The following is a 15,627-nucleotide window of genomic DNA, read 5'->3' on the forward strand; positions in this document are numbered from 1 at the left end:
ATCAACAAAGTAAACCTCTAATACAAATACGAGGAGAAGAAAAAAGAAAAAAATTAAAATAGACTGATAGAGAAGAGGGAGTCAGAAAAGAAGAAAGACAAAGAGAGGGGTCCAAAGAGCAGATGTGAGAGAGAAGCTTTGAGAGAGAGGGAACAAGAGAGATGGTGTGAGAGCTTACAAGAGAGAAGAGTTGATCTGCCAGGGACGAGAATAAGAGTATATTGAGAGGGGAGGGGTCAGGGCTATCAAGGAGACCAACTTCACACCAAATGAGGGTAAGCATAAATAGAATTAATGGGGGCTGAAGATAATTAATGGGCTTGACAAATGATACACTCAAATACTCTTAAATTGTAAGTAAAGTAGAAAGTTTAAATTTTGAAAACATGGTAGCGTAGGAAATCTTTGGCAATAAAGGTGTACCTCTTCGAATTCAAAATCTACATCTTTTGAATTCGTTCCAAAATTACATCAAATAAATTATTGATATCCAAATCTGATATGATAGAACTGAAATTTTTGGATCCTGGATCGAATCTGGATAATGACTTGATCCACTAACACTTCTAACACTTTGCTTCATCGAACATTTTGTACCTTCACCCTTCTCTCATCTATCAATTGAAGACCACCTTGATCAAAACCATCATCACCTTATTCACCATTGCCACGATGTAAAACCTTTTCTCTTGTTCCTCTCTCGCCTACTCCCTCTTCTTCCTCTCTTATATACTACTCAAATTTCAGGATTCCTTAGATTCTCGTCTATCTTCCTTAAATTCGGATTTTTCAATACAACAGGATACCAACATGACCTTTGATTCTTGCAATGTGAATATATCTTTAAATATAGATTAGATTGACATAAAGTTTTTCCCTTCTGAAAGTAGAATTAAATAACTTTCATCTACGTATAACTTAACTTCATAAAATATAATTATCAGAAGATAAATAATCTGATATATTTCGGTCTCAGTCATATGGCCGAACTAAGTTCTGTTTCTGCTGGTTTTCCATAATGACCATTGACACTTCAAAGATCAATATCTCCTTATAAAAAGATCATACCCAGAATTGGTTGAATAGGTAAGAAAATAGACTTACATATCTTTCTTTTGATATATAATTCTCCATATAAAGTCTCTTTCTTGATAGCATAAAATACCTCGGAAGTTGATGCTTTCTGCTGCCGCTCGAACCTCTTTTTCAATCTGACCTTTGCTGCTTCAAATATCGATTTCACTTTGTAGATAACTCAAAAAAAAAAATTGGTTGAATAGGTAAAAGAATAGACTTACAGATATTTCTTTTGATATATAATTCTCCATATAAAGTCTAGTTCTTGATAGCAAAAAATACCTCGAAATCGAAAGATTCCTGCTGTTGCTGCTCGAACCTTTTTTCAATCTAACCTTCGCTCATTCAAATATCGATATCTGTAGATAACTCAGATTTGAACAAATAGGATTTCTTTAGAAAGTAGACTCAAATATCTTTCCGTCAATATATAATTTGAAATATAAAAATTTACATATAGGGGTAAAAAACTCAAAGAAAACTACGGGTGTAGGGACTGAAAAAAATAACTACGAACCTAGACTTTGGGTTTAGGATTTAGAAAAAAGGATCACATTACCTCTGTGAGTTGACCAAGTCAACTCAAAGAACCTGCTCTGATACCATGTTGAATTTATGAAAAAGTGAAATACTTCATTGACATCAATAACTTGTTGTAATCAGAGTACATAAACATCTATTTATAATAGAGGAAGGTAGTAGAGTCCAATTACAATAAAACTATTCTTGTCCCAATTACACCCAAACTCTACCACTTAAAGTAAGTCCTAACATAATTAGGTAACTCAATATTGATAAAAGACAAATATAACTTAAACTAAAACTCTTCTTGGTCGTGACCCTAAGATAAAGATACTTTTGTGAGTCCTTCTTGATCTTCCAACTTATGTGATAAGGATGCTAGCTCTTGGTAATTATTATGGGTCCTACTTCTTATGGGCTTGGGCCCATCTTGTGGGCCTTCCTTGGTCATGTGGCCCATCTTATACTAATCTTTCATATGTGGGCTTTCCTTGGTCATTTGGGCTTGATCTTATCTTCCAACAACCTCCTTCCTCGGCCAACCACAATAACCCGCCTCGGTGACTGTTGTATTGCATGGCTCGTGCAACTGGCCAGAGCTAAAAGAACCACCTAGAAACCCAACAGAAGCAAGGCCATAGCCACAGGGGCCACTAGCCCTCCCGTCAACCACCTCACCGACTTTAGAAAGTGTGACACTGAGTTTTCTTGCCACCATTGAGCTCCTATGTGGAGTCCCCAACAGTTGCTCGGCATTCGAAGCCCATGCCCTCATAGTTCCACTCCTCATCAAGTTCATCTTCAAGGTTTCCAATCAGGAGACAAAGTACGCCATCGGTGCCCTCCTCTTTTGCAACATTTCCCCTCTCTTCTCACATTGTCTTCAACCTCCAATCACTACACCAGCCTCACCATCTTAAGAACCCCTCTTCCCTGGCACTTACAGACACAAGTTTCCCTAGCTCTCAAAACCTTTTCATAGATACGACGATTGTCTATTCCAGAGCTCGAACGATAGCGTTCCTAATCAAAACCCATATTTGTGCTAAGAACTGGCACGACCAATGGATCTTGATAGTTATAACTCTACAATCACAAGAGGTTCAATGACAATCTGCAACAGTGACTTCTAGGGGCTAGGAGTGGGCATGGATCTCGTTGGGTTTGGGTTTCAAAAAACTTGACCCATCCCCGTAAATCCAACCTATCCTTGACTAGCCCCTACCTTTTTTTAAAATCTCCATCTCATCCCCTCAGGTTGGGTTTTGGGAAACCTGTCCCTGACCTGAAACCCAATGGGTTTTCTTTTCCACCTCATCCCCAACGAGCGAGGTGAAACTCAAAATCTAAACTCGAGGTTATTAGGTCGGGTGTGGAATTGGCTCTGCCCAGTGTCGTGCAAGCATTTAGAACTTCATTTCTTCTTCCAAGGCAAGCCTTGTTATCCTTCAAGAGACAAAGGTCACTTCATTAGCTCATACAACTGTTCAAGACATTTGGTTGTCTCGTTATTTTGAGTGGTTGCAGCTTGACGCTATTGGCTCCGTTGGTGGTATCCTTCTTATCTGGGACACTAGGGTTCTTAAGGTTTCCGATTATGTTCGGGGGACTTTCTCCATCGGTACCAAGATCCTTGACAGATGTACGAGAAGCAGTTGATGTCTTTTCGGAGTTTACGGTCCGACCTGTTTTCATGACCATCAATTCTTCTTGGAGGATCTTCTTAGTATTTGTGAGCAATGGCAACTCCATCTCCTTCTTGTGGGAGACTTTAATGCCATTGGATAATGCCATGAGAAGACCTCCCCCCACCCGTCAAATCAATACCTCTATGTGGCATTTTGCTAATTTCATCAGTACTTGTGATCTTGATGAAATTGCTCTCACTAGGAAGTCCTTTACTTGGTCTAATGGTCACCATCTACCACTTTTATCTAAATTGGATTGTTTCCTAACTAATGAAGAATGGATGCAACTTTATGACAATGTGACTGGTAGAGTTCTTGGGTGCACACTCACTGATCACTAGCCCATCATGGTCAACACTCATTTCGGTCATTAAGGCGCCCCCCCATTCATTTTGTCAACTCGTGGCTCAGTGACAGTAGCTTTCCACATTGATTTCGAATAGCTGGAGTGACTTCAATGTTCATGGGCCTCATGGCTGGGACGTCCCTCAAAAGCTCAAGGTTCTTAAGCAGCATCTCAAATCCTTGGGGAGTGCTGGTCTCAGTAGATTGATGTAAAGAGCTCTCTCCTCAACCAACTTGCTACCCTAGACACAACCGAGGAAACCTCTCTTCCAGTGAGTTGGCCCATTGTTTTTCCATTCAAAACCTAACTTCAAACTTTTGCTCACAATGAGTTCATCCAGTGGAAACAACTGGCTCATTTTCGGTGTCTCTTTGAGGGGGACGCCAACACAGTTTTTCCATGTTGTAGCCTCTGCCAAGCATCGGGCTAATCAGATTACGTCGCTTTGTGTGATCGGTGAGGCAACCTCTTTCTTTGCATATGTCTACACTAAACTTGTTCACCTTAAGAGATTTTTGGAAGTGGTCGCCAGTCTGATCGAGCTCCCTTTCTTTGTGCATGAAAATGAAAAGGTTACCCTAGGACTACCTTGTGATTGTGCACCCAATTCTGATGGTTATAATGGCGAGTCTATCACCACTACTGGCCTACCATTCAAGAAGATGTTGTTGTCAAGGTTCATGACTTCTACCACTGAGGGATTAAGTACCATAGCATTAGGGCCTCATTCATTGCCCTCATCCTTAAAAAATATAATGTTGAGCAATCCTCAAACTTCCGGCCAATAAGTCTCACCACAAGTACTTCCAAGATCCTCGCCAGACTGTTTGCTAACCGGTTTATAGTTGTCCTACCCTTGGACATTCATCACAAACAAAGAGATTTCATTAAAGGCTGAAACATCGTCAACTTTGCCATATCAAGCCATGAGCTTCTTCACTATTTCAAGACGAAGAAGCTCCCTTGGTTTGTCCTTAAATTGGATTATAAAAAGGCATTCGATAGGGTCAACTGGAGGCTTCTCGATCACCTCCACACCACAAAGGGTTGGTGCTAATTGCCTCTAGTCTTGTAACAGGTGCATATGTTACCTCAAAGTCTATTCCTTCTTGGTTAAATTTTTTGGCAACTAACATAGCTTTTTTTCTTACAATCTTGTTTTCTTTATTTGCTTTGTTCCTAAAAACTCATTTAGTTCCTATCACTTGTTGATCTTGGGATCTAGGTACTGGAGTCCAAACTAGGTTTCTTTCAAATTGATTTAGTTCCTCATGCATTGTCATTATCTTGAAATCATCATTTTTGGCTCCGGCAATGCATTTGGGGCCTAATTGAGAAAAGAAGATACTATTTGCTATTTCTTCATGAGTTGTCCTTCAAGTTGAAATATTCTTTTGGTTCATCAATTATTTGGTCTAAACGGTGATCAGCCATGAACCTATAGTTCTTTGACTCAGTAGGAGGTTCCTCTTGGGTAACCGTGTCTTTTGAGTTCTCTTCAAGATTTTGGTCTTGAGGTTGGGAACCCGTTAATGGATCAAGAGGGGCTTCCACTTCATCATTGGAAATTGGAGTTGGTGTTGTACTTTATGAATCTGACTCATCAAATACAACATGTACCAACTCCATGACTCTCAAAGATATTTTGTTATAAAATCTATAAGTTTTGCTATGAGATGAATAAACTAGGAATATTCCTATATCGGCCATAGAGTCAAACTTCCCTAATTTCTCCTTTGGTTCTCTTAAGATGTATCTTTTGCATCCAAAGGTTCTAAAGTAGTTTATATTGGGAAGGGTGCCCGTATACAACTCATATGGATTTTGTTGTGAATGGGCATGATACTTACACAATTTACAACGTAGCAAGCTATATTTACATCTTCAACCCAAAATTTATGAGGCAAGTCATATGCATGTAAAATAATTATTGTCATTTCAATTAGTGTCATATTCTTTCTCTCAACAACACCATTTTGTTGAGTTCGAGGAGCCAAAAAAGGTACGTTTTATACCTTGTCAAGTAGAAGAGTCCTTGAAGTAAGAAATCTCAAATTCTCCTCCATGGTGACTCATAATTTTAACCATGCCACAACCTTGTTCCATTTGTATTTTTTCACATAATTTCACAAAGGCTTGTTTGTTAGGAAATCTATCCATGTGAATCTAGAATAATCATCCACAACCACTAGGGTGAGACGCGATCCGCTTAAGATTTGTTAAGAATTAGATGCCCTAATTCCAAACTAACAAGAGTAATAATAATAATCGTGGAAGAAGGAAAAGCAAGCAACTAAAAATAACAACAAGATTTATATAGGTTCTCCTCAAGGTGAAATTACGTCCTGTCATCTACTATGGCAATAATCTACTATAAAGGTGAAATAGTTCACAAGAGAAATCGAGCACACTTACAGGTGTTTTCTCTTATCTCTCTCGGGCTACAACTCCAACTCCTTTTCGGTGATGATAATACTCATCAAGGTGATAAACCCAAACGATGGCACCCCCATATATAAAGAAAAAATTAGGGAACCCAAATTACAAGTGTGAAATCCCCATACCCCCCCTTAATGACACAACAGTCAATATATCAAGGTCGATCCACGCCAGAGGGTAAGGTGTTAATAAGGCTCCACAACTTAACAATCTCTCACTTGGAGACTAATTCATTATTAATATCTCCTCTACAGCGGCAATAGCTTCACAATCCTTAGAGATAAGTCCAAATGAAGTTGCACACAACTTCAGTTTCTCAATCATAATAGTCTTTGTCAACATATCAGATGGATTCTGACTACGTTGAATCTTCTCAAGTTTAAGACTTCATCCTTCAAAGCCAAGTTAATGAAGTAATAACGCACCTGGATGTGTTTTGTTCTGGCAAGATAAATAGGATTCTTTGCTAAATGAATAGCACTCTGATTGTCACAATACAACACATTCTTTCCATGCTTGAGACCTAATTTTTCCCAGAAGGACTGCAGTCATACCATCTCTTTGTTGGCTTCAGTCATGACGACATATTCTACTGTAGTAGTGGAAAGAACAACTATCTTTTGCAACTTAGAGACCCAACTCACTGTTGTACCACCCAATGTGTATACATATCCTATGGTACTCTTCCTGCCATCAATGTCTCCAGCCATGTCAGCATCTACATAACCCTATAATCCCAAGTCTGACTTTCTGAAACAAAAGGCTAAGTCTGCAATGCCTCTCAAATACCTAAGAATCCACTTCACTGCTTCCCAATGTTGCTTACCCGGATTACTCATATATCTGCTCACAACTCCCACTACATGAGCTATGTCAGGCCTAATGCACACCATGGCATACATGAGACTGCCAATAGCAGAAGCATAAACCACATTGGCCATGTTGGCTCTCTCCTACTCTGTAGAAGGTGACTGCTTCTTAGATAACCTTAAGTAACTGGCCAAAGGAGTACTCACTGGTTTTGCATTATTCATGTTAAATCTACTCAACACCTTCTTCACATCTTCTTGTGACAGTTTCAAGACATCAATGTCCCTAGTAATCCTCATCCCATGTTTTGCACCACTTAAATCCTTCATTGCAAACTTCTTAGACAACTCTCTTTTCAACTTTTTTATTTCTTGTTTACAAGTACCTGCTATCAACATGTCATCAACATATAACAGTAAAATGGTATAGGAGTCATCAAACTTCTTCACATAACAACAATGATCTGCCTAATACCTCAAGAAACCATTATTACTCATAAAGGTGTCAAGCTTCTAATACCAATGTTTTGGAGTTTGTGACCATACTAGCTCTTTTGAAGTTTGCACACCATTTTCTCGTTTCCTTGTGCTTTGAAACCATGTGACTGCATCATGTAAATTTCCTCCTCAAAATCACCATGAAGAAAGGTTGTGTCTTTACATCCTACTACTCTCTAAATGCAAGTCTTAATTTGCCACTAGTCCAAGCATTGTTCTAATAGTAATCAATTTCACTACTAGAGAGAAATCTCAGTGTAGTCAATGCCTTATTTTTGTTTAAAGTCTTTTACAACTAGTCTTGCTACCATCATGTTCGTTTTTTATTCGGTACACCCATTTATTCTACAAGGCCTTCTTCCCTTTTGGTAACTCGATAAGTTGCCATGTCTGATTGGATAGCAGTGAATCCATCTCGTCCTTCATGGCCAACTCCCACTTGGTTGATTAATCAACTTGCACGGCTTCCTCATAACTCTTTGGTTCACCTTTATCAGTCAACAAAATATAATTCAGTGTAGAGGAGTACCTTTGTGGTGGTCTGCTAGTTCTGGCAAATCTCCTGAGTTCAATCACAAAAATGTCCTAATTTACTTCTAGGTGTATATTTTTCTGGTCTTCTTGAGCGATATTCTCCATCTCAATAACTGGAAGATTTCTCAACCGAATCACTCTAGACTTCTTGGCTTCATCACTTATACTCTCAAACTCTGTTCTCAACCTATCTTTATACATGGCACGTTCATTGAAGATCATGTCCTCATTCCTTTTAACCTTACGACTTTGGTCATCCTAGAAGCAATAACCAAAGTCGGTACTACCATAGCCAATAAAGAAACATATCTTAAATTTAACATCAAGTTTATTTCAAACAACAGAATCAATATGAATATAAGAAACACAACCAAAAACAATGCAAGAAAGAGACCTCTTGTGGTATTCTACAATCTAATGGTGTTGAGGAACCTCTGTTGATCAAATAGCCAATGGTGCTAATAGCCTCAAACCAGAACATCTTTAGCAATCCTACATGTAATTTCATGCTCCTAGTATGCTCGTTCAAAGTTTTGTTCATCCTCTCAACCACACCATTCTGTTGAAGTTTTCCAAGAATGATCTTCTTCATCTTGATTCCATTATCAGCACAATACAATTTGAAATCATCATCTATGTATGCTCCCCCATTATCTGATTACAAACACTTCACCTTCAAATTTGTCTCATTATCAACCATTGTTCTCCATCTCTTGAAGGTATCAAAGACATCAGATTCTTTTTTTAGGAAATAAACCCATATCTTTTTTGTTTGCATCATCAATAAATGTCACATAGTAGTTAGAACCACCAAGGGAAGTAACAGTTGAAGGCCCCCACACATCTATGTGAACCAACTCAAATTCTATTGTCTTTTGATCCTTTCCAGCCTTAGAGAAAACCCTTTTCTGCTTGCTGAAAATACAACCTTCACATAAACTGTTATTATAGTTTTCAACCCTGGTAGCTTCCCTTTAATGTGCAGCACTTTCATTCCCTTCTCACTCATGTGACCGAGCCTATAATGCCACAACTAAGAATCAGTAACAACATCAGCAACTGCAAATGTGTCTCTACAACTGGAAGTGATATAAAGAGTTCCAATTTTAACTCCTCGTACAACAACCATGGCTCCATTAGTGATTTTCCAGGTAACACCATTAAAAGTTACATTATAACCTTTATCATCAAGCTACCCTACTGAGATCAGATTACGCATCAGTTTTGGCACGTTTCACCATGTGAATTTTCCACACTATCCCATTTGATATCCTCAAACTAAAATTACCAATACCGACAATATCCAAATATTCTCCATCAGCAAAATACACCTTCCCATGATCTCCAGCAACATAATTCTCCATGATCTCACGATGTGCGGTGGTGTGAAAAGAAACTCCTAAATCTAACACCAAATAGTCAATAGGGCTATCAACCGACAAGAGTAAAGCATCTTGTACTTCTTCAGCCACCACATTTCCAGCATCTTTTTCTCTTCATTCTTCTGCGGTGCTCTGCAGTTTTTCTTTATATGACCTGACTTGCCACAATTCTAGTACTCCACATTCCTTCCGAATTTGGATTTGTTTCTTCCATTCCTTCACTTCCCTCTACCATTGCCCTTGTTGGAATTCCTCTCGAAGTTTTTGCCCTTAGTATCGACACTTGGTGCAGAATTAGATGTCAACGATTCCCTGGAGTCCTTTCTACGAACTTCCTCCGCAAGAATGGTATCTCGAACATCATTAAAGATCAACTTCTCATTGCCTACAGAGTTGTTGACCGCAACCCTCATAGGCTCACAACAATTTGGTAGAGGCGCCAAAAGAATTAAAGCACAAACCTCATCATCAAATTTAATTTGAAAAGATGTCAATTGATTGACAATCATGTCAAACTCATTCAAATGCAATGTTTCTATCATCTTTAAATTGAAGATTTTTTTCATGAGATGTACCTTATTATTTGCGAAAGACTTCTCATATATGTTGACAGAATTTTCATCATCCCCACTGCGATTTTCTCCAATGCCACGTTGTGAGCAACGTTCTTTGACAGTGTTAACCGGACTACTCTCAACATCTGTCTATCAAGGAGATTCCATTCATCGTTTTTCATACTTTCTTGTTTCATATATAAAAGTGGTGCATGCAACTTTTTACTATAGAGATAATCTTCGATCTACATCCTCCTGAACACAAAATTCATACCATCAAACTTGTTGATTCCAAGTGTCGATCATTCTCTGTCAACCATTGCTCTCAATCACAAGTTAAAGCTCTAATACCACTTGTTAGGAATTAATAGCCCTAATTCCAAACTAACGAGAGCAATAATAATAATCACGAAAGAAGGAAAAGCAAACAACAACAAAATAACAACAAGATTTATACAGGTTCGCCTCAAGGTGAGACTACATCCTGTCTTCCGCCACAAAAGTAATCCACTATAAAGATGAAATAGTTTACAAGAGAAATCGCACACACTTACAGGTGTTTTCTCTAACCTCCCTCGGGCTACAACTCCAGCTCCTTTTCGGTGATGATAATATTCGTCAAGGTGATAAAACCTTCATGACGATGCCAATAGAAAATTAGGGCAATCGGATTGTAAATGTGAAATCCCCACACTACCCTTAATAATTATCAAAGTCGATCATTGCCAAAGGGTAAGGTATTAATTAGTCTACACAACTTAACAAACTTAAGGTATAGGTTTGTTCACATAAATCCATGCGAATTAGTTGAAGAAGTCGAATGGTAAAGACTTAAACAAGTTTATCTTCAAACTGAGTAGCTCTAATAAGCCAATGTTTATTCTTAGAAGGGTAACTGGATGTAGTATTCGTATTGTCTCTATAGATTATATTGTTCTCTCAAGTGATGATTATAAGACATTGCTAACATAAAGAATCATCTTGGATAGTACTGTCAAACATAATTAGGACCATTCTGATATTTCATACAACACAAATCTTAATTCTATCTATATACAGAAGATTTTGTTAATTTGCCCAGAGCCTCGATAGAGCCACCAACAGTCCTAGTGAATAACAGGACATCAAAATCCATTCTAGCCATATTTACTCAAAAGAAATATTTTCAGTTTACCCTTCAAAGACTAGTTGTTTCTTTTCCTGCAACCTTAGAATTGTGATTTCAATCACAAACTGTCCTAAGGACCCACAAAAAGAATGAAAATGCTACCTGAAGAGAAGGACGAGCACTAATAAAAACAAAAAGCCTAGACAGAACCTCATGGGCTTATACTGTCCTATCCTGTGAATTCGATCTTGAGCTTGTTGCTCCACTGCTGGATTCCACCAAGGGTCCATTAAGAAGACCTGTTATCTACTCCAAATTACAACAACATCACTAAAATGAACTTATGACAAGTCCAAATGATATAAAGCAATAAGTGAGCACATTTGTGGAGTGGTAACGTTAATAGGATAGACATCAGTAGCTAAATTGCTCACATTAATTCAGGGCCACGCCACCAGCTTTGAAGCTCATAAGAAAGATTTTTCAGTCTGGATCATCAGTTTTTTTTGAAAAAGATGAGAATCAGTCTGGATCATCAGTGAATCTCTTGCAGCCATAGTCATACTCCCAACTAATTAGACACACACTTCACACCAGACTACATGAAGTCAATTCACTAATGAGGTCAATCCACGTAGCAAACAACATAAATATGAAAGTTTTCACACGACCAGTAACATCAATAACAACTTGAACCTTTTGAAGGGAGTAGTTAATCAAATCCATGAATGAAGTGAACTGGCTGCACATTATTCCTTTTGCAGTACCATCACTTTCAACCATGAATCTGATCTCCTCCCTCTGCACAAAACTTAACAATACATGATTGATGGGAAGAAATGAATTAATTGAAACAAAAATATGGAGAGACTAGAGTCGAATGACCAGAGAAAATGTCCATTAAAATACTTGGAGAAATAGCTTTCAAGATACAATAGTTACCAGAGCTTCAATCTTTGTGCTAGTATAAAAATTTTCAAGACAAATTTTGTTTAGGATACTTGAACATTTAAAACCCTTAACGGTCAAATCACCCTGTTCTGGACTCTTCTTTGCAGTGAAATCAACAGTGAAGAGGCTTTGAACATGAAGGACAAGCAACCTGTCCTACAGAAACAATGCTCACATGCAGTGACCTGAGGTAAGTAAGATAAATAGAAGAACCAAGTTGGTCAAAAGAGAAGAGCTGATAACTTTGACAATCTTGTTCTTGCACAGAAGCAAGAGTAAGAAAATGTTACATCATGATTTTTCTCACAACAGGATCCTCTGCTTCCTCATGGCAAATCCCACAATCCTGTGCTTGTAGAACATTAGACTTAGCAATATTCATATTTGCAGTTTTAGAATAGATAATAAGGTATGGACGATCAACAGCCTGGGGAAAGTAAGTAAGGTTAATCAGTACCATTTAACAAAATTTGTTAAAAACATGAATGAATTGGGTAGACAGATTAAGGAGTGACTCCAAATTATCCAAAATCCAGTTACAAGAACCTCCATGAAACCCTTCTCTTTCATTTTATCAGCTTTACATCGTTGATAAGAAAGACAAAAATTTTCTTATTGGAGTTAAGAGTACTAAGCTATGATCTAAGTCTCGATGAACTTGATAGCAAAGAACTTCCAGAAAGAGAAGGGAGATGCACGCAACCTCCTTGTATGATGAAAAAAGAAGACCCACCCATTCAATGCAAGAGACTATATACTTGCTAAGAGAGCAGCATGTGTGTGTGTGTGTGAAAGGGGGGGGGGGGGGGGGGGGGGGGGGGGGGGGGGGTTGGGAGCATGTGACTGTGGCATGTAAGCAAGTACACTGTAAATAATACACCATATTAGTGCGGTTAGCACTGATTCTAGGAATATCATGTTCTTCAAAGTGCACACCTACTTTCCCAGTTAATATGTGAATGGCATCCTTTTTTAACTAATGGAGTTGATATTTTGCAATTTATGAACATTTCTAAGAGATCATGGCCGGGATCCTAAACTTGGATTCAATAGGATGATGAATTCAAAGATACAGCCAAAAAACCAGGTTCATTATTCACACGGATGAATCCAGTAAATTTAGGAAAAGGCTTACAAGACTTTCAAGAATTTATTGCAAAAACATCTAATTCTATTTCCACTAAGTGCCCTTTCTCTTACGTCCATGAAGACAAAATGTACAACTGGTGTCAGCAGTTCATTTCAGAAGCAAGGACTCACTGAACAGGTATCATTAACTAATGTAGAGTTTGGATCTAGCTTCATCCCCAAATGACCAGCCACTTAGGAGGTGATTATCCAACCTTAAAAACCAACAAAATCTCATGTCATTTTAGAAGTGGGAATTTTACTCACACTAACAGCCCTTATCACAACCACGCCCAATAGAACATGCAGGCAGATAAGCCTGTGGAATGAATTTGGCACAAAACAGACAGACAAATTAGGTTGGGCTTAGACCTACCTCTGATAAAGTTTAGGCCCTGTTTATTCCAAATCACAAGCCAAATGTCTATTGTCCAACCTTATAAATCAACAAAACCCCAAGCCTTGTTAAGAAGTGGGAGTTTTTACCCACATTAACAACTGCAATAATAGAAATAATAGAAAGAGCTACATTTTTGTATATCTCCCAGCTTTTGTTTCTATCATGAGACTTGTGCAACCAATTGGATCATATACAGATATTCTTTCAACATCCTGCAGGTCATTGAAAGCATTTTAGACAACCCACTAAAGAACAAAGTTCAAGGTCTTTCAAAGAATTAATTCCAATTTGAGGAGCAGATAACAAGCTATCAACTTAGGATCCACTTCAAATAGTGCTTCTGTGAAAAAAGATCAAATTTCATTTCGTTTTGTATTCATGATTTAATTTTTACTAATGTTTAAGTTATAAATTGTTGGAATATATGATGTAATTAGGGTGGCACTAATGTAATTAGTTTAAATTTCTTGTCTCTTCTTCACTCTTATTAGGGTGAAGAGTGTTCTTGTAATATTGGTAGTATTGATACTTATAAATATGACGTATGGGGGAGGGTTTGGTTAAGTCTATATAACCTCTTCTTCCTCCTGCTTTCTCCCAATTGGGTTGTTTTTCTCTTTTTCTCCATGAGTTAAATCCATGGAGTCCTGAAAATCAACATGGTATCAGAGCATTGGTTTTCAGGACTCGTAGCTATGGTTTTTAGAATTCCATAAACCTATTTTTTTCTTTTCTCTTTCTCATATTGATGGTTTTTTTATTAGTTACTGGAAATTCGTTTTTTTTATTAGTTACTGGAAATTCGTTTTTTTATAGTACTGCTCATTTTCTTCTACTGCCTGGCAACATGGACGGCGAAAACCCATTTTTTCATAAAACAGTGATAGAAAATCCAAATTGATCCATCTCGTGCCTCATCTTGCCGCCCTGCCAAATCCCAATGCCTCTCCTCCGCTTGCCAGCCAAAACAATTATTTCCATTAGGCGCTGATCGTGTTTACGGTCTCCTCCAATGCAACGGAACGTCTGCAGACGCCGGCAAGTTATGCGTTATCAGAACCAGCGCGGAGATTACAACTATTTGTGTTTACCAAAGGCGATCTCTGTTTTTCTTTCCACTCACATGGCCATCAATCATTGCTGGACTTTAACATGACCATCGACTGGTAAATCAGAATCCCATGGAAGAGCAGCACAAAAGCCTTACACTATTGAAATTCAGAACTCAGTGAGTTCTGTTTATCGATGATCATAGCACTCTGCTGCTATCGGTATTGGCATCTCTCTGTCCTTACTCTTTGTTTACCGATGTCCCTCTGGTATTGATAAGACTTCACGATTTCTCTACCATTTGTTGCTCCCATTTTTTTCTGCTATAACATATTCAGGAAAATGAGAGGGAAGCATCAGCTCCTCATTGTCTCTAGAAAACAGAATGGGGATTGTCTCCAGACCATAATTTCTTTGCCTCCAATCGTCATGATTTTCTCTTGAAAGCCTAAAATTCCAAGATGAAAAAAAAAAAAAAAAACTAGATTTTTCAAGCAAAGAACAGACATGCAAGCTTGATGAATTCGGGTGGCTATAACTGAAGCCTGCAACAAGCTTACAGTTATCTTGCTGTTATAATTGTGCGGTGCTTATCTTGTTGTTATCATAGTGATAACATTGGTATTCATCTCCTCATGCAAGGATGTGAATAGCAGCATATCTGTTTCAAAAAGGAAGCACTTTGATTTCATGAATAGCAGAGTATGTTACCTTCTGATTATCTATTAGGTTCTGCCCTTGCCATGGATCTCGTCACCCTTCTTTCTCCTCTTTCCTCCAGATTTGCTACCGATGAAGAGAGGAAATTTTTGTGCTTCGAACGCCCAATAGCTTGGGATGGAACGAGCCTTGAAGGAGGCTCAACCTTGGACCTCAGAGAGGGAGAATCCGACCAACTAGACTAATTGTTCAATGCTTAATTCTCATTCCAGCCCGTTCTCCCCCATAAAAAGGATTAGGAACGCAAAACATCAAAGCCCAAACCGAGGGGCACCAGTTATAAGAAAATTACAAGTAAACCATCCAAACACATCAAAAGGAAATTACATAAATTAACTCCTGCGTCTGCTTATTACTCGGGATGCTATGGAGTCCATAACATCACCCCCCTCCTGGAGAAAGAGTTTGTCCTAAAGCTCAA

General features: G+C 38.3%; 1 long non-coding RNA gene across 2 annotated transcripts in view; it reads right to left on the bottom strand.

The window, feature by feature from the left end:
* Positions 1-11,395: 11,395 nt before the first annotated feature.
* The window catches only part of LOC137959984 (uncharacterized), a 30,798-nt gene continuing 26,566 nt past the window's right edge, over positions 11,396-15,627 (bottom strand). The window contains exon 3 of one of the 2 annotated variants that reach the window (XR_011114099.1): positions 11,396-12,335. This is a non-coding gene — a long non-coding RNA (uncharacterized lncRNA). Of the gene's footprint in view, positions 12,336-13,191; positions 13,649-15,627 lie in introns of those variants that run through there. The other variant, XR_011114100.1, reaches the window with a different exon arrangement.

This window comes from Aristolochia californica, unplaced genomic scaffold (genome assembly GCF_029961685.1).
Source record: "Aristolochia californica isolate CCGP_79_NKW_82.1479 unplaced genomic scaffold, dmAriCali1.0.hap1 SCAF_3, whole genome shotgun sequence".
Lineage (NCBI taxonomy): Eukaryota > Viridiplantae > Streptophyta > Magnoliopsida > Piperales > Aristolochiaceae > Aristolochia > Aristolochia californica.